The sequence below is a fragment of the Rana temporaria genome, chromosome 11 (genome assembly GCF_905171775.1).
Source record: "Rana temporaria chromosome 11, aRanTem1.1, whole genome shotgun sequence".
In the NCBI taxonomy this organism is placed as follows: Eukaryota; Metazoa; Chordata; class Amphibia; order Anura; family Ranidae; genus Rana; species Rana temporaria.
This window is the reverse complement of record NC_053499.1, coordinates 131,370,636-131,392,821: the sequence shown is the minus strand read 5'-3', so window position 1 is coordinate 131,392,821 and position 22,186 is coordinate 131,370,636. Positions and strand designations below refer to the sequence as shown.

Sequence of the window (22,186 nt, the reverse complement as noted above, 5' to 3'; positions counted from 1 at the left end):
TACACCCTCTCACTTTCTACTGTGCTTCAAAGTTTGAGGAATGCACGAATCGCTAATCTTACGTAAGAATTCGGAAATGTCACACTCTGAAAACAAATATAGACATTTTCAAGGTGTGGCAATCGAACCACAAAAAACCCTAAAGAGAGATACAAGAGGATGTCTTTTCTAACATCCTTCTGAAAATGCTAGCTGGCACACAGCCCTTGGCGTCAATGCTCTGAGACACAGATACAAGAATGCAGGAGAAGTCAGAGCAAAGGTAAATTCCTGAACTGCAAACTTTGTTATGAGTCAGTGAGAAGGGTTCACCTGTCACCTGTAGGGTTCTAATGAGGAAAGCAGCAGGGTCTGAAGAAAAATGCCATACCGTGTTTCCCCGAAAATAAGACCTACCCCGAAAATAAGACCTAGCGTTATTTTGCAAGAGGGCTGCAATATAAGCCCTACCCCGAAAATAAGCCCTAGTTTAAAATGTTTGTAACATCCTATAATTCACTCTATTACAGTCGTATATAATGTACAATATGTGTGTTTCTGTAATATAATTGCGGGGAAGAGAGCTCCGGCTGGTCAGGGAAGCGCTGAACGAAGGTATTTGGCACAATTATATTACAGAAACGCACACATTATACATTATATACTACTGTAATAGAGTGGATTAAAGGGTTTTACAAGCATTTTAACTCTGTTTACACTGGGGATTCTTGTCAGGCAGGGAGAGAGAGAGGGGGATAAAAGACAGCACATTACATGGTAAGACCTACCCCGAAAATAAGCCCTACTGTGTCTTTTGTTGCCAAAATTAATATAAGACCCAGGCTTATTTTCGGGGAAACACGGTAAAACTACCCCCTATTTTGTAAACGCTATAACTTTTGCGCAAACCAATCAATAAACGCTTATTGCGATATTTTTTTACGAAAAATATGTAGACGAATACGTATCGGCCTAAACTGAGGAAAAATATTGTTTTTTTTATATATTTTTTGGGGATATTTATTATAGCAAAAAGTAAAAAATATTCATTTTTTTCAAAATTGTCGCTCTATTTTTGTTTTTAGCGCAAAAACGAAAAACCGCAGAGGTGATCAAATACCACCAAAAGAAAGCTCTATTTGTGGGGAAAAAAGGACGCCCCCCCCCGTTTTACTTACCTAAGTCCTGGAACTTCACCCAGCGGAGATACGCTTTTCCTCTACCCAGGGCTTTCGGGTCTTGATTGGATAGATTGAAAGCAGCGCAGCTATTGGCTCCCGCTGCTGTCAATCAAATCCAATAAAACGCGCGCCGGGGGCGGGGCCGAGTCCGGCATTTGTGTCTATGGATGCAAATGCCAGAATCGGGAGTGGGCCCACAAGAGTGCTTCTCCTAGGTCAGGGGTGTCAAACTGGCAGCCCTCCAGCTGTTCCGAAACTACAAGTCCCATCATGCCTCTGCCTGTGAGAGTCATGCTTGTAACTGTTAGGCCCCGTACACACGACCGAGTTTCTCGGCAGAATTCAGCCAGAAACTCGGTTCAGAGCTGAATTCTGCCGAGAAACCCGGCCGTGTGTACACTTTCGGCCGAGGAACCTGACGAGGACCTCGGCGAGGAAATAGAGAACATGTTCTCTATTTCCTCGTTGTTCAATGGGAAAAGTCGGCCCGCCGAGTTCCTCGGCGGCTTCCACACTGAACTCGACGAGGAACTCGATGTGTTTGGCACGTCGAGTTCCTCGGTCGTGTGTACGGGGCCTGAGCCTTGCAATGCCTCATGGGACTTGTAGTTTTGCAACAGCTGGAGGGCCGCCAGTTTGACACCCCTGTGACCTAGGGGGTTATCTGATGCGGGGAGAAGCCGCAAGAGCCCCGGGGGGGACCCCAGAAATCGAGGATTGGGGCCACTCTGTGCAAAATGAGCTGCACATTGGAGGTAAGTATAACATGTTTGTTATTTAAAAAAAAAACAAAGCTTTACAACCACTTTAAGAGGGCCCTGCTCTTAAGAGCTTACAATCTAATAGACATCTGATCACGCAGCACCACTTGTCCTACAACGGGGAACTAAACAGCGCTGTGATAAGTAATTTGTTACGGCCAGATCATTTGGCTGCATAACAAATTCTAAATTGCATGTAACAACAAATATTGAGTGGGAAGGCCCATATGATTCAATCATGACTGTGACTGGCTGCAATTAGGCAACTGCGAGTTGTAATGTTTTTGTGCCTGAACCCTGTCCAAGACGAGACTGTTATCCAGCATGAATTCTTGGATAACAACGTGCCTGACTTCCAGTAATGAAAAGATTAGAACATTTGTGACATCCTCTCATCCCACTGGTATAAAATGTATAATATCAGAGATACAATGATACAAGCTATGAAAAATAATTAGAAATAGACTTTCTCAATCTTTTTACCCCAGAGGAACCCTTTAAATAATTTTCAGGTCTCATGTCTTGCTTTAAAATTGCGCACACTCATGGAATGGTGCCAAACTTCGGTATTTAAAAATCTCTATATCCGACACTTTAAATTTTTTTAAAGGTTACTATTTTCGAGTTACAGAGGATTGTTGCTCACGCTCTAACGCATGCGGCGATACCTCACATGTGGGGTTTGAATGGCGTTTACATATGTGGGCGGGACTTACATGCGTGTACGCTTCTGAGCGCAAGCTACCGGGGACAGGGGCGTTTTTTTCACTTTTATTCCTATTACAAGGGATGTAAATATCCCTTGTAATAGGAATCACTGTGACAGGTCCTCTTATTGACCCCACATCTTTCCTCCGGGCTTGAAAGCATGAGATCGTGAAAAATAATTCATCGATCTCATGCCGACAGCTGCGATTGCAGCTTTGTTTACTTCCGGGTCATACCGTCGCGGCCGGGCCTCCAACGGTCATAGAGATGACTGGTGACCGGCAGGCTAACCGCAGCATTCTGATGCCTGTACTTAAAACAAATTCTATGGTGTCTTTTTTGTCTCAATATATTGTTTTTTTTGCACCATTTGGCATTCTCTTGTTATGTGCAATAATTTGTATGTGCACTACTAGACTCTTGTTTGGGCAGATTTAAGTGAGTTATTCCTAAGAATTGCAGGCCTACAATATAAAACGCCAAATTTCCATGCAAAATAATACCGCTTTCAGCACCTAAAATCTGAAATAATCATACCGCCAGGGAGGTTAAGCAGATTCTATTACAGAAGAAGTTGCAGTCTATATAGTAGATACACTATATTACCAAAATTATTGGGACACCTGCCTTTATAAGCTTTTGCGAGCGCGCTCCCATGATACAGCGGCGGGCATAGCCGCCGACTGTATCACTCGGTCCCGCCCCCGAAAGAAAGAAAGAAAGAAAGAGAAAGAAAGGAAGGAAGGAAGGAAGGAAGGAAGGAAGGAAGGAAGGAAGGAAGGAAGGAAGGAAGGAAGAAAGAAAGAAAGAGGGGGGAGAGAGAGAGAGAGAGAGAGAGAGAGAGAAAGAAAGAAAGAAAGAAAGAAAGAAAGAAAGAAAGAAAGAAAGAAAGAAAGAAAGAAAGAGGGGAGAGAGAGAGAGAGAGAGAGAGAGAGAGAGAGAGAGAGGGAGGGAGGGAGAGAGAGAGAGAGAGAGAGAGGGAGGGAGAGAGAGAGAGAGAGAGAGAGAGAGAGAGAGAGAGAGAGAGAGAGAAAGAGAAAGAAAGAAAGAAAGAAAGAAAGAAAGAAAGAAAGAAAGAAAGAGAAAGAAAGAAAGAAAGAAAGAAAGAAAGAAAGAAAGAAAGAAAGTGCAAGGGAGAAAGAAAGAAAGAAAGAAAGAAAGAAAGAAAGAAAGAAAGAAAGAAAGAAAGAAAGAAAGAAAGAAAGAAAAAGAGAAAGAAAAAGAGAAAGAAAGAAAGAAAGAAAGAAAGAAAGAAAGAAAGAAAGAAAGAAAGAAAGAAAGAAAGAGAAAGAAAGAAAGAAAGAAAGAAAGAAAGAAAGAAAGAAAGAAAGAAAGAAAGAAAGAGAGAGAGAAAGAAAGAAAGAAAGAAAGAGAAAGAAAGAAAGAAAGAAAGAAAGAAAGAAAGAAAGAAAGAAAGAAAGAAAGAAAGAAAGTGCAAGGGAGAAAGAAAGAAAGAAAGAAAGAAAGAAAGAAAGAAAGAAAAAGAGAAAGAAAGAAAGAAAGAAAGAAAGAAAGAGAAAGAAAGAAAGAAAGTGCAAGGGAGAAAGAAAGAAAGAAAGAAAGAAAGAAAGAAAGAAAGAAAGAAAGAAAGAAAAGGGGGAGGGAGAGAGAGAGAGAGAGTGAAAGAAAGAAAGAAATAAAGAATGAAAAAGGGGGGGCTGAGAGTGAAAGAAAGAAGCAGGTGACAGTAGTGAATGGATCCCTGGAGTGACCCCGGTGGGTGTATTAGAGTCCGGGGACACGGGGAGTGATGGTGTGGGGGGGGGGGGGGTTGGAGAGTGAAAGAAAGGAGCATGTGACAGTAGTGAATGGATCCCTGGGGTGACCCCGGTGGGTGTATTAGAGTCCGGGGACACGGGGAGTGATCGGGGAGTGATGGTGGTGGGTGGGGGTGGAGCAGTGAAGTGTGTACAATCTGCTTGTATCGGAGATTCTTACTACATTCCCACCCAGAGGGAGGAGAGACATTGCTGAGAAGCTCATAGACGGGTTATGGGAAGACAGAGGTATTGCTGAGTGCCGGGGACATGACCTGGAAGTCGGGACATCCATAGACACAGAGGGGACAGGCGGCTGTCAGTGAACGGACACACTTGTTGCAGAGGGATCGGGAAGTGGAGCGGACACCCCCCCGGATCACACTCTCGGCTCATCGCTGACACGTCGCCGCTGGTTGATCGGTGCGGAGCGGCACCCGGAGAAGAGCGTCTTCTGAGCCCTTCCAGCTGGGGGCGCTGTCTCACATGGAATTGCCTGCTGGACCCGGAGTGTCCGCTTAGAGAGCCGCCGATCGTGCAGAGTGAGTAAACTTGTGCTGATCTCCGTGTTGTGTGTGCGGGGGGGAGATCGGAGCCTCTACACCGTCCATACACCGTCCGATGGCTCTGCTCTGCCATCCCCAGCATGCTCTTGTTATATTTCTGCATATAGATGTGCTGTATATATATATATATATATGGACAAGGGCTCATCATAGTGACATTACAGGATGGACTTATATCGGTACAATGGGTCATGTTGTATGAGTCTATGGTGGGATCTGTATGTTTCTAGTAATAGAGGGTGAGATCTGACAATGTCTTGCTGCAGGATGTCATCAGATGTCAATGTCATTCTTCAGTTGTTTTTTTGTTTTCTTCCCCCTTGATTGTGATCAGTGACATAGGGGGGTGTTATGTGCCAACAGTGGCACCCCCTGTGCCCCATATTATCATCTCACACAGGCTGTGCTGTACCTGTAGCTGTCCTCTCATCTCTAAGTTCCAGATCCATCCTCAGGCATTATATAATCAATGAGACTTATGCTAATTCTTCCCATGCAAGTCTACAGGGCTGATTTCTCTGCCATTCCTCTACTCAGTGGCACTTCACCCATCCTACCATGGGCATCTGACTTTTTGTGTTCAGTTGCATTTCCATACTATATATATATATATATATATATATATATATATATATATATATATATATATATATATATATATATAAAATAGATGCACTCACACACACATATACATATATTTTATATATATATATATATATATATATATATATACACACACATATATTATATATATATATATATATATATATATATATATATATATATGCAGTATATGCAATGTGTGATTTTATAGGGGCCCTGCTGTGCGCACGTGTTCCATCGGTAGTGCAGTACACAGAGCCCCTTGTCTTCCATGCCTTGTGTTGTGCAATGCTCCAGCTGTGAACACACCACACATATACATATATATTATATATATATATACACACATATATATATATATATATATATATATATATATATATATATATATATATATATATACAGTATATGCAATGTGTGATTGTATAGGGGCCCTGCTGTGCGCACGTGTTCCATCGGTAGTGCAGTACACAGAGCCCCTTGTCTTCCATGCCTTGCGTTGTGCAATGCTCCAGCTATGTACACACCACACATCCGCTGCACATAGGAAGGCCCCGATCACACCTGTGTGCTTTGATGTGCTGCTTGTGTTCCGTCTGTCACCTAACCGCTGGATGACAAAGACATTTCAATGCTGGAAAGTCTTCACAAGCTCATTTCTGGTGCTTGTTTTCTGCTATACAACTCCTTCAGCGAATCAAAAACCCAACGCCGAAAACATAATATATTAGTATTACTATTACCCCTCGTTTACATTGAATGCGGCTTTGAAATCGTGCAACTTCATCTGAAGTCGCACGATTTCAAAGCCGTGTGTCAGTGCAGCTTCAGGTGTGACTTTGAAGACATCTGTGCAGCTTCATGCACAGATGTCTATGCAAGTCGCACCCGAAATGACCAAATGTAGTGCAGGAACTACTTTTTCAAATCGATGTGGCACCCCAAAGTCGGAGTTGCACCGATTTGAACAGTTCCATTGCTGACAATAGCAACCTGTCACTCCAATGCAGGGCTGTCTTAATTAGAGGGCACACCTGGGCACTGCCCAGGGGCCCCAGCTGCATAGGGGGCCCCTGCCCTTTCCCCAAAGCATCTGGTCCTTGAGCCTGGGCTGCCCCGAAATTGGGGCTACCCCTTTACATCCCAGATATCCCCCTAGCACTCTGACCCCTCTACATCCCAGATATCATCCCAGCACTCTGACCCCTCTGCATCCCAGATATCCCCCCAGCACTCTGACCCCTCTACACCCCAGATATCCCCCCAGCACTCTGATCCATCTACATCCCAGATATCCCCCCAGCACTCTGACCCCTCCAAACCCCAGATATCCCCCCCAGCACTCTGATCCATCTACACCCCAGATATCTCTCCAGCACTCTGATCCATCTACACCCCAGATATCTCTCCAGCACTCTGATCCATCTACACCCCAGATATCTCTCCAGCACTCTGATCCATCTACACCCCAGATATCCCCCCAGCACTCTGATCCATCTACACCCCAGATATCCCCCCAGCACTCTGATCCATCTACACCCCAGATATCTCCCCAGCACTCTGACCCCTCTACATCTCAGATATCCCCCCAGCACTCTGATCCATCTACACCCCAGATATCCCCCCCAGCACTCTGACCCCTCTACACCCCAGATATCCCCCCAGCACTCTGATCCATCTACACCCCAGATATCCCCCCAGCACTCTGACCCCTCTACATCCCAGATATCCCCCCAGCACTCTGACCCCTCCAAACCCCAGATATCTCTCCAGCACTCTGATCCATCTACACCCCAGATATCTCTCCAGCACTCTGATCCATCTACACCCCAGATATCTCTCCAGCACTCTGATCCATCTACACCCCAGATATCTCTCCAGCACTCTGATCCATCTACACCCCAGATATCTCCCCAGCACTCTGACCCCTCTACACCCCAGATATCCCCCCAGCACTCTGATCCATCTTCACCCCAGATATCTCCCCAGCACTCTGACCCCTCTACACCCCAGATATCCCCCCAGCACTCTGATCCATCTACACCCCAGATATCTCCCCAGCACTCTGCTCCATCTATACCCCAGATATCCCCCCAGCACTCTGACCCCTCTACACCCCAGATATCCCCCCAGCACTCTGATCCATCTACACCCCAGATATCCCCCCCAGCACTCTGACCCCTCTACACCCCAGATATCCCCCCAGCACTCTGATCCATCTACACCCTAGATATCCCCCCCAGCACTCTGATCCATCTACACCCCAGATATCTCCCCAGCACTCTGACCCCTCTACACCCCAGATATCCCCCCAGCACTCTGACCCCTCTACACCCCGATATCTCCCCAGCACTCTGATCCATCTACACCCTAGATATCCCCCCCAGCACTCTGACCCCTCTACACCCCAGATATCTCCCCAGCACTCTGACCCCTCTACACCCTAGATATCCCCCCAGCACTCTGACCCCTCTACACCCCAGATATCTCCCCAGCACTCTGACCCCTCTACATCCCAGATATCTCCCCAGCACTCTGACCCCTCTACACCCCAGATACCCCCCCCCCCCAGCACTCTGACCCTTCTACACCCCAGATATCCCCCCCAGCATTCTGACCCCTCTACACCCTAGATATCCCCCCCAGCACTCTGACCCCTCTACACCCCAGATATCCCCCCAGCACTCTGACCCCTCTACACCCCAGATACCCCCCCCCCCCCCCGCACTATGACCCTTCTACACCCCATATATCCCCTACCTCCTACCTACTTGATTTCTGTTTACCTGCACCGTCTCCTTTGTAGGCCCCCCAGAGCATTACTTTGCCCAGGAGACCATGATGCTATTAAGATGGCCCTGCTCCAATGTGAATGAGGGTCTAATCAGTCCTCGGTGTGGTGGCTGCTAGAGATGAGCCCAGGCATCCTCCGAACCTATCTCATGGTAAAAATCCAAATTTGCACTCTTTTTATACTCCAGTGAGCTGCAGGTCATTCCCACCATGTAAAAAAAAAAAAAAGGTGGGCTGTGAGGGGTGAGTGTGAACAGGCCCATAAGTTAGGGGGAGTAAGAGATGTGTTTGAAGGACGCCCAGGCTCTTCTATCTATAGTGGTTGCATTAGTTTTCTTTTTTCAATCATCTTTTGCTTAATTTTTAATGGGTGATCCTGCAAATAACACACTTCCTGTCCCTGGATGCCTATGTCACCCCTTCACTGTATCTATGGAGGGAGCCGTGATTGTCTCTCTAGGCTGCTTCCTTGATATGGACTATAAACAGGTCCTTATCTCCATTTCCAATACATAGGGGGCAGATCAGTTCACAGCAGATAGCTAGGAAGGACGATAAGTGTAATCTCTTCTTTCCTGAAGCAAGATAATAAGCGGGGGGGGGGGGGGGGGGGGGGCTGTAAGGGGCCCTGGGGATCCTTAAAAATTCCTCCTGTCGGCATGTGATTTTTTTTTCCACCGATTTCATGCTTGTAAGCCTGGAGGAGAGATGTGGGGTCTTATTGACCCCACATCTCTCCATAAAAATTGCAATACCCAAGCAGCCAATCAGAATTTATAATAAATTACTATTCTGTAAAGGAAACCTTCACTCCCTTTTTTTTTCTTATAGCTCCTCCCCTCCTTTTGTAAAATTGAAGATACAAAGGGGTTGATTTACTAAAGGCAAAGAGGCTGTGCACTTTGCAAAGTGTAGTTGCACCGTGCAAGTGCAGTTGCCCCAGAGCTTCGTAAATGAGCAGAAGCCCTGCTGACTTCCATCATCCAATCATGTGCAAGCAAAAATTCAACTTTTTTTGTCTTCCTTGCACGTGATTGGGTACTCTTTGAAAAGTGAAGCCTTACCTTATTTACTGAGCTCTGGAGCAAGTGCACTTGCAGAGGGGAAAATGCACTTTACAAAGTGCACAGTTTATTTGCTTTTAGTAATTCAACCCCCAAATGTTACTTTTTTAATGGAGTACAAGCACACCTCCACCTAGTCAAAACTGATGTCCCCTCCTGCGAAAAGCCAGATGGGTTACTTACATCACACATCCCAGAAGGCTTTGGGAAATCTACACCACGCATGCACCCAGCAATCTACACCAAATTGTGCATACAGAGGGCCAGATTCTCAAAGAGATACGACGGTGTATCTCCTGATACACCGTCGTATCTCTGAATTAGGCCGGTCGTATCTATGCGACTGATTCATAGAATCAGTTACGCATAGATATGCCTAAGATCCGACAGGTGTAACTGTGTTACACCGTCGGATCTTAACTGGAATTTAAAAATGGCCGCTGGAGGCGTTCTCGCTGATTTACGCCGAGAATATGTAAATCAGCGAGATACGCCAATTCACGAAACGTACGCGGGCCCGACGCAGTGTTTTTACGATGTTTACGTAAGGGTTTTCCCGGCGCATAGTTACCCCTGCTTCTATGAGGCGCAGCCAATGTTAAGTATGGGCGTCGTTCCTGCGGCGAAATTTGAATTTTTCACGTCGTTTGCGTAAGTCGTTTGCGAATACTGATGGACATCATTTACGTAAGCGTCGAAACCAATGACGTCGTTGCGACGTCATTTTGAGCAATGCACGCTGGGAAAATTTCCAGACGGCGCATGCGCTATTCGATCGGCGCGGGGACGCACCTGATTTGAATAGTACACTCCCCCTAGCCGCGGAATTTGAATTCTGCCGGAGGAATTACCCACTTTCCTCTAAAACTTGCGGCGGCGGATCTTAAATCAGATAGATTATGCGGATCTAAAGATCCGCTGATCTATCTGAATCTGGCCCAGTATGTCCCAGTGGGATTTATTTACTAAAGCTAGAGTGTGCAAAATTAGTCACATTGCTTCAAACCTCAGCTTGTTCAATAAAGCTTTGGGAATACAAACTGGAAGCTGATTGGTTTCTATGCAGAATTGTGACTGATTTTGTAAATAAACCCCAGTGTCTCATCAGGGGGCCACCTGCAAGATCAAAGAAGATGCCTGCCCAAAGCCTTCTGGGATACTCACGTCATTCATCCCGGGAGGCTTTGGAGAAAAGTACACCACACTGCGCATGTTTGGGCAATGTACACCACACTGCGCATGTTTGGGCAATGTACACCACACTGCGCATGCACTGCGGCACATCATCATGGCGTTGGCCTTAAGAACCAGGAAGAAACACCTCGTTCCCTATGAGCTAGGAATTAGCACTTTTGAAAGTGTGAAACGCGTCAGTCCTGTATTCCATTGTTTGCTGTGGCTTGCATTTTTTTTTAATTATTACCGTATAAGCTAAAATATTCAGTCCTTTTTTTTGGGCTAAAATGCCCCCCTCGGCTTATACTCGAGTCAGTGTACCTGGAAACATTGAGAGGCTGCGGGTGTCCATCGTTTAAAACTCGCGGTCTCCTCTTGTCCCTTCTGTGATAGGCGGAACTCTGTCTGCTGAGAAACGCCTATCACGAACGTTCTCTCATTCTCACCCATGCCAGCAGACACTTTGTTCAGTGTTCCGCCAATCACGGACGAGGATGAGAGAACGTCCGTGATAGGCGGAACTGTGACAGCTGCCTATCACGGAAGGGACCAGGAGGAGACCGCAAGTTTTCAACATTGAATGGATTCCCACAGCCTCTCAATTTCAGGTACAGTGATGACGGGCACAGTGACAATGGGCACAGTGACAATGGGCACAGTGACGACGGGCACAGTGAGGATTGGCACAGTGAGGATTGGCACGGTTAGGATGGGCACATTGACGATGGGCACAGTGAGGATTGGCACAGTGAAGATGAACACAGTGACAATTGGCACAGAGAGGTTGGCAGAGTGAGGTTGCAATGGGCACAGTGAGGTTGGCACAGTGAGGTTGCAATGGGCATAGTGAAACGTGCAAATGGGCTGTTGACCCTCTTTTCCTCTTAGGCCCCGTACACACGACCAGTTTCCTAGGCAGAATTCAGCTTCCGACCGAGTTTCTGGCTGAATTCTGCCGAGAAACCCGGCCGTGTGTACAATTTCGCCGAGGAAGCCGACGAGGAGCTCGGCGAGGAAATAGAGAACATGTTCTCTATTTCCTCGTTGTTCTATGGGAGCTCTCGGCCCGCCGAGCTCCTCGGCGGCATAAGGGCTGAACTGGCCGAGGAACTCGATGTGTTTGGCACGTCGAGTTCCTCGGCCGTGTGTACGGGACCTTACAGTGGCTGCTGCATTCTCACCCTCGGCTTATACTCGAGTCAATACGTTTTCTTATTTTTTGTGTGGTAAAATTAGGTACCTCGGCTTATACTCGGGTCTGCTTATACTCGAGTATATACGGTACCTCTTTTTAATAAAGGAATTGATTTTGAGATCGGCTGTCCAGAATTTTCTCCTCACCCAATTGCCTATGCTTAGCCTGCACCTGCTGTTCCTATTCTGAGGAGAATTACATTTCCAGACACCCTTCCTAGAGCGGCATCCCTCTTCCCACAACATTAGCAGAAGTTGCCAAAAGGGTGGCGCTAAAGAGCTGAAAAACCACACAGTTTTGTGTTTGTTGGCCAACAATTCTTTACCGTTTGTATGCAATACAAGTTCATGCCAACGCCCTTCAGGTAAAAGTCCTACGCTTTGTCCGCAGAAAATCCGATCGTGTGTATGAGGCTTTAACCTTACAAATAAAAATATATGTATCCTCATCCGATGCGATAATAAATCCCTGCTTGTTCCAAAAAATTAAAATATGTTTTTATTTGTGAAAAAAAAAGACCCAAGAAATGAAAGCGTGAAAACAGCTCCGGGACTGAAACGGTTAGAGAGCGATAACCCTTACAATATTCCTTGTGAATTGACTTATAGACTGAAAATGCGACAAAAATCAATAATGTTATGTGTGGGTATTACATTCAGTTGAGGTAATGCCTTCAGGGAATTGAAATAATTTAAAATTAATGTTAAAAAAAGGCAACAATGCATACTAGCGAAAACGCCGCGTGCGCTGTGCTTTTTGGAATCAACACTATAGAGCCCCGCAGTTTCCCAAGACAGTATTGCATATGACAATTTTGGAAACCGCAGCTAAACAGCAGCGTCCCTGGAAATGATACCAGCTAGTCTGATGATGTCTTAAAATAGGCTTCGGGCTAAAGAATGAATTTATTGTGACGGCAGTCAGTTTTTTATTTTATTATTTTTTTTTTTTTCCTTTTCCCTTGTCCGCTTCAACTTGAACTTCACACCTCAAGCACAAATGTGACGGGGAAAAGAATGCAACTTAATGGCAGTTATGGAAGCATCGCTGTACAAAGCGTTTAGGTGACTGGCAGCTTATGACGCACTGTGTGGATGTGATGTGGAGCCTACAGCATTGTCATCGCCCTGCCGGTTACGTGCAGCTTGACCCCAAATAAGCTGATGCCGCTTTGCGATAAACAGAAGATATTATGTAAATCACACAACGGGGATAATTCAGTACAAGGGAACCTCAGTGCACTTTTCTGCCATCCGTGGAAAAATAAACAGAATCGCGCTATTTTTGTGCCTTGAATGCACACCATCTGGGGATCTTGTAAAGCCACCTTCTGCTTTTTTTTCTGAACCCTAAGGGGTACTGGGGGAGATGTTGATACTTAGAACCTATTGTGCCAGGAAGAGGTTGGCAAGCAGTTTGCACATTCTCTGGATTTATTCCATTTCATGAGCATATTTAGCGCCAGAAATCTGTCCTAGTTCAACGCAGATGTTACAAATCAAAAGAAAATGAACAGTAACATTTACTGTGAATTTCACATTTTCTTGCATGCCAAATGATTACTAGAGTTCTGTGTTGGTGCCTAGTGTTTAGTCAAAGGTAAAGTGAATTTCTATGCTAACTCTGGACAAATACCTCAAGCCTATCTCCTAATTATTATCTGTGCCATCAGAGGGGTATACTGCTTTATGGGTCCCCAAGCCCTTAAGCCCAACCTGCAACCCTCAAACCTCAGCAGTCTATAGTGGGAATCAGTGGCGGCTGGTCATCAAAATTTTTTGGGGAGTGCAAACAAACTGAAAAAAAACCCCATCAAACGCAGCCACTGTGCCCATCAAACGCAGCCACTGTGTCCATTAAACGCAGCCACTGTGCCCATCAAACGCAGCTATAGTGCCCATCAAGCGCAGCCACTGTGCCCATCAAACGCAGCCACTGTGCCCATCAAACACAGCCACTGTGCCCATCAAACGCAGCCACTGTGCCCATCAAACACAGTCACTGTGCCCATCAAACGCAGCTATAGTGACCATCAAACGCAGCCACTGTGCCATCAAACGCAGCCACTGTGCCCATCAAACGCAGCCACTGTGCCCATCAAACGCAGCCACTGTACCCATAAATTGCCGCCACTGTGCCATCAAACGCAGCTACTGTACCCATCAATTTCTGCCAGTGTGCCCATCAATTGCTGCCACTGTGCTCATCAATTGACGCTAGTGTCCCATCAATTGCTGCCACTGTGCCTATCAATTGCTGCCACTGTGCCTATCAATTGCTGCTACTGTGCCCCATCAATTGCTGCCAGTGTGCCCATCAATTGCCGCTACAGTGCCCCATCAATTGCCACTACTGTGCCCCATCAAATGCTGCCAGTGTGCAATCCCCGCCCGGCACTTAACTTTCTCGGGTCAGCGCGCTATCCTTCACGCCTTTCGCTTCAGCCAATCAGGTGACAGGTACCCATCAATTGCCGCTAGTGTCCCATCAATTGCTGCCACTGTGCCTATCAATTGCTGCCACTGTGCACATCAATTGCTGCCACTGTGCCCATCAATTGCTGCTACTGTGCCCCATCAATTGCTGCGACTGTGCCCCATCAATTGCTGCCAGTGTGCCCCATCAATTGCCGCTACAGTGCCCCATCAATTGCCGCTACTGTGCCCCATCAAATGCTGCCAGTGTGCAATCCCCGCCCGGCACTTAACTGTCTCGGGTCACCAATTAGAGCCTAATTAGGCACTTCCAAAAATACCCCGCTGTTGTAATTCAGATGCCCTGCGCCCGACAAGGTACAATCTCCAGACAATCTCCATAGCTAGTCCGACCCATCATTACTGCACACCATAGCCATTCAGGCCCAGCATCACCCACCAAAGTTTTGCATTTCACAGTTATTTTTACCAGGAAACAAAGCTGATAAGGTGAAATACAGTATTTAGAAATCTGACAGACTGTTTAGATGTTGAATATTTAAAAGCAGCTGCAAACCTGTTGATCTCACATGTTTGCTAATGTAACAGAACAGCGCTGCCTTTATAATTAAACATGTAAACAGTCCGATGGATTTCCAAATACTGCATTTCACCATATATGCTCTGTTTCCTGTTAAAAATAACTGTGCAGTGCATAACTCTGGTTGGTGTAACAAGATGTCTGCTTTCCCCTTCTCCATGTATCGTTACTGTGGAGAAGTGTGGGGTATAGCAAGATGGCGGCGACGGAACGTCACTTCCATTACAAGTTCTAGCGGGTTGCTTAATCTGACGGAATACCGTCATCATTCACCTCACTTCACACCAAATCCAGTCAGGCCTGGCAACTATTCACCTCACTTCACACCATAGCCAGTCAGACCCGGCATCACTGCACACTATAGCGAGTCAGGCCCGGCATCGAATCCATTCACATCTAGTCATTCAGGCCTGACATCAATTCACTTCCTACTTTAGTCAGTTAGGGCCACACATGGGAACTTTTGAATGTCATTTGGCCTACGATGGGGGTGGGACAAGTGGCAGAGCTAATAGTGGTACATACAGGGAATTTATGTAGTTGCAATGCGCTGTATGAAAAAGTATCTTGTTGTGCCACAGCGAATGGAAAAGTTTGCTAGCACTGCACATGACATGCCATATTGAAATATGGGGTTGGAGGAAAAAGTCAGCAAAGTCAGTAGGAGGAAAACATGCCCCTGTGTTGGTGCTGTCCCTGGAACCACTTTACACACGCTTCATAATTTAGTCAATCAGGCCCAGCGTTACTTCACTTCACACTTTAGCCAGTCAGACCCTGAATCACTCTACCTCACCAAAGCTTTATAAAGTCAGGCGTAAAAACATTTGACTTCACACTTTAGTCAGGCCCAGAATCACTTCATCTCGCTTCACAATTTAGTCAGTCAGGCAGGCCTATCATGTCATTTTCTCTGGACAGTTGGAGGGAAAGAGCAGAGTCGTTTCTCAGAGTGCATATTTTTTGGTAAAAATATCCCAGTTTGCTACTAATCTTGCAAAGCAGGATATACTTGTGCTGCCAGTAGCGCTAGGAAATGTTTCCACAATAACACAGTACAAGGAGTAAAAACATATCATCGACCTTATCATGGAGACATATCAGATAGTACATGTAGCACAGTTCTCACATGTTTATATACATTTGGTGTCACCATCCATGAGATCAATAATCAGGAGTCATAATGTACATAATGAACTGCAGTGCCCGAGTACAAAGGAGTGTATCTTATGCCGCGTACACACAATAATTTTTCCGCATGAAAAAAACGATGTTTTTCGGCATGTAGAAAAAACAAAGTTTTTCCAACTTCATCATTAAAATGACATTGCCCACACACCATCGTTTTTAAAAAATGCTCTAACAAAGCGCGGTGACGTACAACACGTACGACGGCACGCTAAAGGGGAAGTTTCATGCGGATGAAGCCACCCTTGGGGCTGCTTTAGCTGATTGTAAAAGACGATTCGCGCTTTTCTGTTTGTTACAGCGTGATGAATGTGCTTACTCCATTACGAATGGTAGTTTTACCAGAACAAGCGCTCCCATCTCATAACTTGCTTCTTTTTAACGTCGTTTTAGCCCACACACGATAATTTTTTAAAACCCAAAAAACCACATAGTTTAAAAAGTTGTTAAAAAATGCAGCATGTTCGAATTTTTTTTGGTCTTTTTTCAGAACCCGAAAAATTATGTGAAGCCCACACACGATCATTTTAAATTACTTTTTTTTTTTTACTTGTCTTGCTTTATTGGTTTCTCAAAGCATAGGGTTATTTTGTTTTGTTTTCCTGCCTCAAAATGCCCCTGCATGTTAGCCTATGATGAAGTCAATTCACTAAAGATTACCGCATGTGATATGAAGGTCATGTGACTCATTGTTTCCGTTATTTATCACCTGGTGTTTTCTGGCGGTATTATAGAAGTGTGCAAATTAAAAATTAGAGGAACTCTGCACTGGCCAGTACGTTAAAAGTATACAATGTATCAGTGTGAAAATGTTCTCCTTTGAGTTCAGGAATGTAAATAAATTGTAACATTTCATCAGAGGGAGATCGTTTTGTGAATGAAAGCACACTACAAGGTTTTTATAGTTTCTCAATATTGCAATGTATCTTCTAGTGCAGCCTTCATTACCAAAAATTGAGAACAAAAAAGCCAAAAATAACACAAAATGTAAGCTCTAAATCTCTCAAAACATAAATCTTTTTAGTAAATTGACTCCTTTTGAGATAACTACCACGTGACTTATTCTAAATCAAACATTCATGCAGTATTTATCTTAGTGAATTGACCCCTATACAGTATGTTCATGCACACATAGGCATTTAGAGGATTTAGTGGCAGGAAGGTTTAAATGCAGAAAGAAAAACCGACAACCATTAAATCCAGGAGAAGCAGAGTTTTGGCAAAAAAAATAATTTACGCTCCTAAACGCATCTAAATTTGCCTAAGTGCTAATTTTATTCTGTCCAATTAAATTAATTAATACACAAGTTTACAAGCGTTAATTGTTTTTTCTGCCAAAACTCTGCTGCCTGGAGAAAAAGAAAATGAATGCAGCCATCACACCAAAGAATTGGTGAGCTTGCATTAAAAAAAATAGGCTAACTTTTTTTTATTTTTATATCATCTAGGGCAGGGGTCTCCAAACTGCGGCCCGAGGGCCAGATGTGGCCCTTTTTTTAGCCTTTATGCGGCCTTGGGGCACTATTCCTCTCACTGATATGAGGCACTATTCCTTCCACTGACACCAACGAGGGGGCACTGTTTATTCTATTGATATCAATGATGGGATACTATTCCTCCTACTAATAGGGGCCCTACTCCTCCTCCTACTGACCACCAACCCTGAGGACACATTTATTCTCACCGGTGCTGGGCCCGGGACATTTTCTGCCCCCGCTGGCCACAATCCGACCCTCCTAAGGTCTGAAGGACAAGTGGCCCTTTGTTTGAAAAGTTTGGAGACCCCTGATCTAGGGTACACAATATTGGTATGCAAAAAGTAAATGATTAGCGGAAAAAAAAACCACTGTAAATATTGCTACTTCCTGTTATGTAAACAAAGTTGCAGTATAAATTGAAATGTGTAAACCGTAACAACAAACTTGTTTTTTGCTTACTTTTAGAGCCTGTTCACACACAGGCGACACGACTTTGGGGGCGACTCGGCAAGGCGTCTTGAGAGGCAACTTGCAAAATGACTTCAGTATTGAAGTCAATGCAAGTCGCGCCGAATCGCCCCCAAAGTAGTACAGGAACCTTTTTCTAAGTCGGAGCGACTTGCGTCGCTCCTATTAGAACGGTTCCATTCACTACAATGGGACGCGACTTGTCAGGCGGCTGTGTCGCCTGACGAGTCCCCCCAGTGTGAACCGGGTCTTAGTCTGTTAAATACACCATTAAAAGCTTATCTGTTTAATAATTGTAAAAATTATCTGCGGATGATGTCAGCGATGTCCTGCATATATTTCCTGTGTTATCTCAATGAGTGCAATTAGCCCTCTTAGGCCCAGATTCACAAAGGAGATACGACGGCGTATCTCCAGATACGCCGTCGTATCTCTGAGTCTGGGCGGTCGTATCTATGCGCCTGATTCTTAGAATCAGTTACGCATAGATTTCTATTAGATCCAACCGGCGTAAGTCTCTTACGCCGTCGGATCGTAACTGCATATTTACGCTGGCCGATAGGGGCGTGTACGCTGATTTACGCCTGGAAATATGTAAATCAGATAGATACGCGAATTCACGAACGTACGCCCGGCCGACGCAGTAAAGATACGCCGTTTACGTTAGGCTTTTCCCGGCGTAAAGTTACCCCTTCTATATGGTGGCGTACATGCGGCGTACCTTTGTTACGTATGGACGTCGTTCCCGCGTCGAATTTTGAATATTTTACGTTGTTTGCGTAAGTCGTCCGTGAATGGGGCTGGACGTAATTTACGTTCACGTCAAAACCAACACGTCCTTGCGGCGTATTTGGAGCAATGCACACTGGGATATGTCCACGGACGGCGCATGCGCCGTTCGGGAAAAACGTCAATCACGTCGGGTCATGGTTATTTTACATAATACACGCCCCCCTGTTCCAAATTTGAATTAGGCGGGCTTACGCCGGCCTATTTACGCTACACCGCCGCAACTTACGGAGCAAGTGCTTTGAGAATACAGCACTTGCTCGTCTAAGTTGCGGAGGCGTAACGTAAATCGGATACGTTACGCCCGCGCAAGGATACACCGATGTACGAGAATCTGGCCCTTAGTTCTTATCTTGGACTATAGACCAAAGAGGGTTATACAAACATAGATTTTCTTTCATTTGAATATAACATTTAAATAATGATACAGTCGGAAAACTGTCATCGATGGAGTGTGCTAAAAAATCATAATTGTTCAGCCTCTGCTCTCTTGATTGGGTGTTGGTTGACTTGGTGACTCCCTTCAGAGCAGCCTTTCTCAAACCTTTTACCATGGGGGAAGTATAGGCAAATCCTTTTTTCTTGGATAAAGTATAACCCGTCAGTTTATTTTTTTCCATCTTTCCATTTTGCTATAGTAAATATCCCAATAAAAAAAAAAAAAAAATATATATATATATATATATATATATATTTTTTTTTTCCCCTCAGTTTAGGCCGATATATATTCTTCTACATATTTTTGATAAAAAAACACAATAAGCGTATATTGATTGGTTTGCGCAAAAGTTATAGCGTCTACAAACTGGGAAAGATTTATGGCATTTATATGGTGTTTTTTTTTTACTAGTAATGGCGGTGATCTGTGTTTTATTTTTTGCGGTGTTGCGGCAGACAGGTCGGACACTTTTGACACATTTTTGGGACCATTGACATCTACAGAGCGATCAGTGCTATAAATATGCACTGATTGCTATGTAAATGTCAGGCCTCGTACACATGACCTAGTTTCTCGGCAAAAACCAGCAAGAAACTTGCTGGGAGATATTTTTTTGCTGAGGAAACCAGTCGTGTGCACATTTTCGTCGAGGAAACTGTCGAGAACCTCAACGAGCCAAAAAGAGAGCAAGTTCTCTATTTCCTCGACGGGAATGGAGAAACTTGCCTTGTCGAGTTTCTCGACAGCCTAACAAGGAACTCGACGAGGAAAACGATGTGTTTCGCCCGTCGAGTTCCTCGGTTGTGTGTACGAGGCTTTACTGGCAGGGAAGGGGTTAACACTAGGGGGCGATCAAGGGGTTAACTGTGTTCCCTATTGTGTGTTTTAACTGTGGGGGGAAAGGGGACTCACTATAGGAGATGACAGATCGTGTTTTCTACTTTGTAGAAAGACACGTTCTGTCCTTTCCTCCTCAGACAGCACAGGGATTTGTGTTTACACACACAAACCCCCGTGCTCCCGCTCGTGCATGTGATCGCGCCCGCCGTCCACGCGCATCGGCTTCCCTGCTATGCAGGGGGCACACGCGTGCACCATCTGGTGGCTCTCCTGGGCGAAGCCGTATATGTACGAGATTTCACCCGGGAGAGCCATTCTGCCACAGTATATCTGCATAAAGCCTCGTACACACGACCGAGAATCTCGACGGGCGAAACACATCGTTTTGCTCGTCGAGTTCCTTGTTAGGCTGTCGAGGATCTCGGCGAGCCAAATTTTCCCATTCCCGTCGAGGAAAAAGAAGACATGCTCTCTTTTTGGCTCGACGAGATCCTCGACAGTTTCCTCGTCGAAAAATGTACACACGACCGGTTTCCTCGGCAAAAAAAAAAAAAAACAGCAAGAAACTTCTTCCTGTTTTCTGCCGAGAAACTCGGTCGTGTGTACGAGGCCTTAGCCGGTCGGGAACCAGTTAAAGCGGAGTTCCACCCAAAAATGGAACTCTCGCTTATCCCACTCCTCACCCCCTTACATGCCACATTTGGCATGTAATTTTTTTGGGGGGGGAGTGGGGGCTTCAGGAGAAGGGGACTTCCTGTCCCACTTCCTCCTTCCGCCAAGGGGCTGCAAAGGCGATTAAGCTTAATCGCCTTTTGGCAGCCCCTCCCTGTAGGCGATCGCCTAGGACACGTGACAGGTCCTAGGCGATCGCCTGTCCAATCAAACAGCGCCAGGCCAGCGCGTCGCTGGAACGCTTGAGCAGGTAAGTGTCTGTTTATTAAAAGCCAGCAGCTACACTTTTTGTAGCTGCTGACTTTTAATAAACTTAAAAAATGGGTGGAAAACCCCTTTAGGCAGTTCCTGTCCACGTCATTGTAAAATGATGACGGGACAGTAACACCATCGTTATGGGACGATGTCATATGACGTCACCCCAAGGGCGCGGCCACTCCGGGTTGTGCTCCTGTGCGATCTGTCACCCGCTGCATCCATTGGATACAGCGATAACACCAAAAGATAACAGTCCTGCTGTGACCTCCAATGACATGGAAAAAAATGATCCACTACGATGACTATGCTTGTGAATAGAAGCCCAACTACAGTGTCTCTTATGTTAATCACACTTGTTGCAACTGAAAGCGTGCCAACAGGGTTTTCTTCTTTTTCTGCTTACCTTCAAGATTAGTAACTGTGGCAGAATTCTCAGAATATAATGCAATTTATGATAAACTACAAAGACTGTTTTGACTGTAATATTCAGTTCTGGGCATAACGCTGTATTTACAAGCTTTTTATAGACTCGCCCCCTCCCCGATTTAGAATTGCGTGGTGGCAGTTTGATTGGACAAGCTCAATCATGTAAACACGAGTACGGTATGTAAGACTATTGCATAACAGCAATTGTGGAGTCACTGTATGCACGTTAGAGACCATGTGGTCTTAGATAACACAGACACGCATGGAAGTGACAATGTTCACATTTCCCATGCTGACTGCAAAACAAAAGCATCTTGTGGTTTACTTTGTGCATTGAAGTTGTTAAAGGGAGACTGCCATGTTTTTTTTTTTTTTTTTTAAAGGGGTTGTAAAGGCAGAAGTTTTTTTTTCTTAACCACTTAAGGACCGGACCAATATGCTGCTACATGACCCAAGGGGTTTTTACAATTCGGGACTGCGTCGCTTTAACAGACAATTGCGCGGTCGTGCGACGTGGCTCCCAAACAAAATTGGCGTCCTTTTTTCCCCACAAATAGAGCTTTCTTTTGGTGGTATTTGATCACCTCTGCGGTTTTTATTTTTTGCGCTATAAACAAAAATAGAGTGACAATTTTGAAAAAAATTCAATATTTTTTACTTTTTGCTATAATAAATATCCCCCAAAAACATATATAATTTTTTTTTTCCTCAGTTTAGGCCGATACGTATTCTTCTACCTATTTTTGGTAAAAAAAAATCGCAATAGGCGTTTATCGGTTTGCGCAAAATTTATAGCGTTTACAAAATAGGGGATAGTTTTATTGCATTTT

At 45.0% G+C, this 22,186-nt stretch overlaps 1 protein-coding gene across 1 annotated transcript in view; it reads left to right on the top strand.

Moving 5' to 3' along the window:
- The first annotated feature begins 4,525 nt into the window (after positions 1-4,525).
- The window catches only part of CPNE2 (copine 2), a 181,984-nt gene continuing 164,323 nt past the window's right edge, over positions 4,526-22,186 (top strand). The window contains exon 1 of the mRNA XM_040329167.1: positions 4,526-4,928. The gene's annotated coding sequence lies outside the window, so the exon portion shown is untranslated. The remainder of the gene's footprint in view (positions 4,929-22,186) is intronic.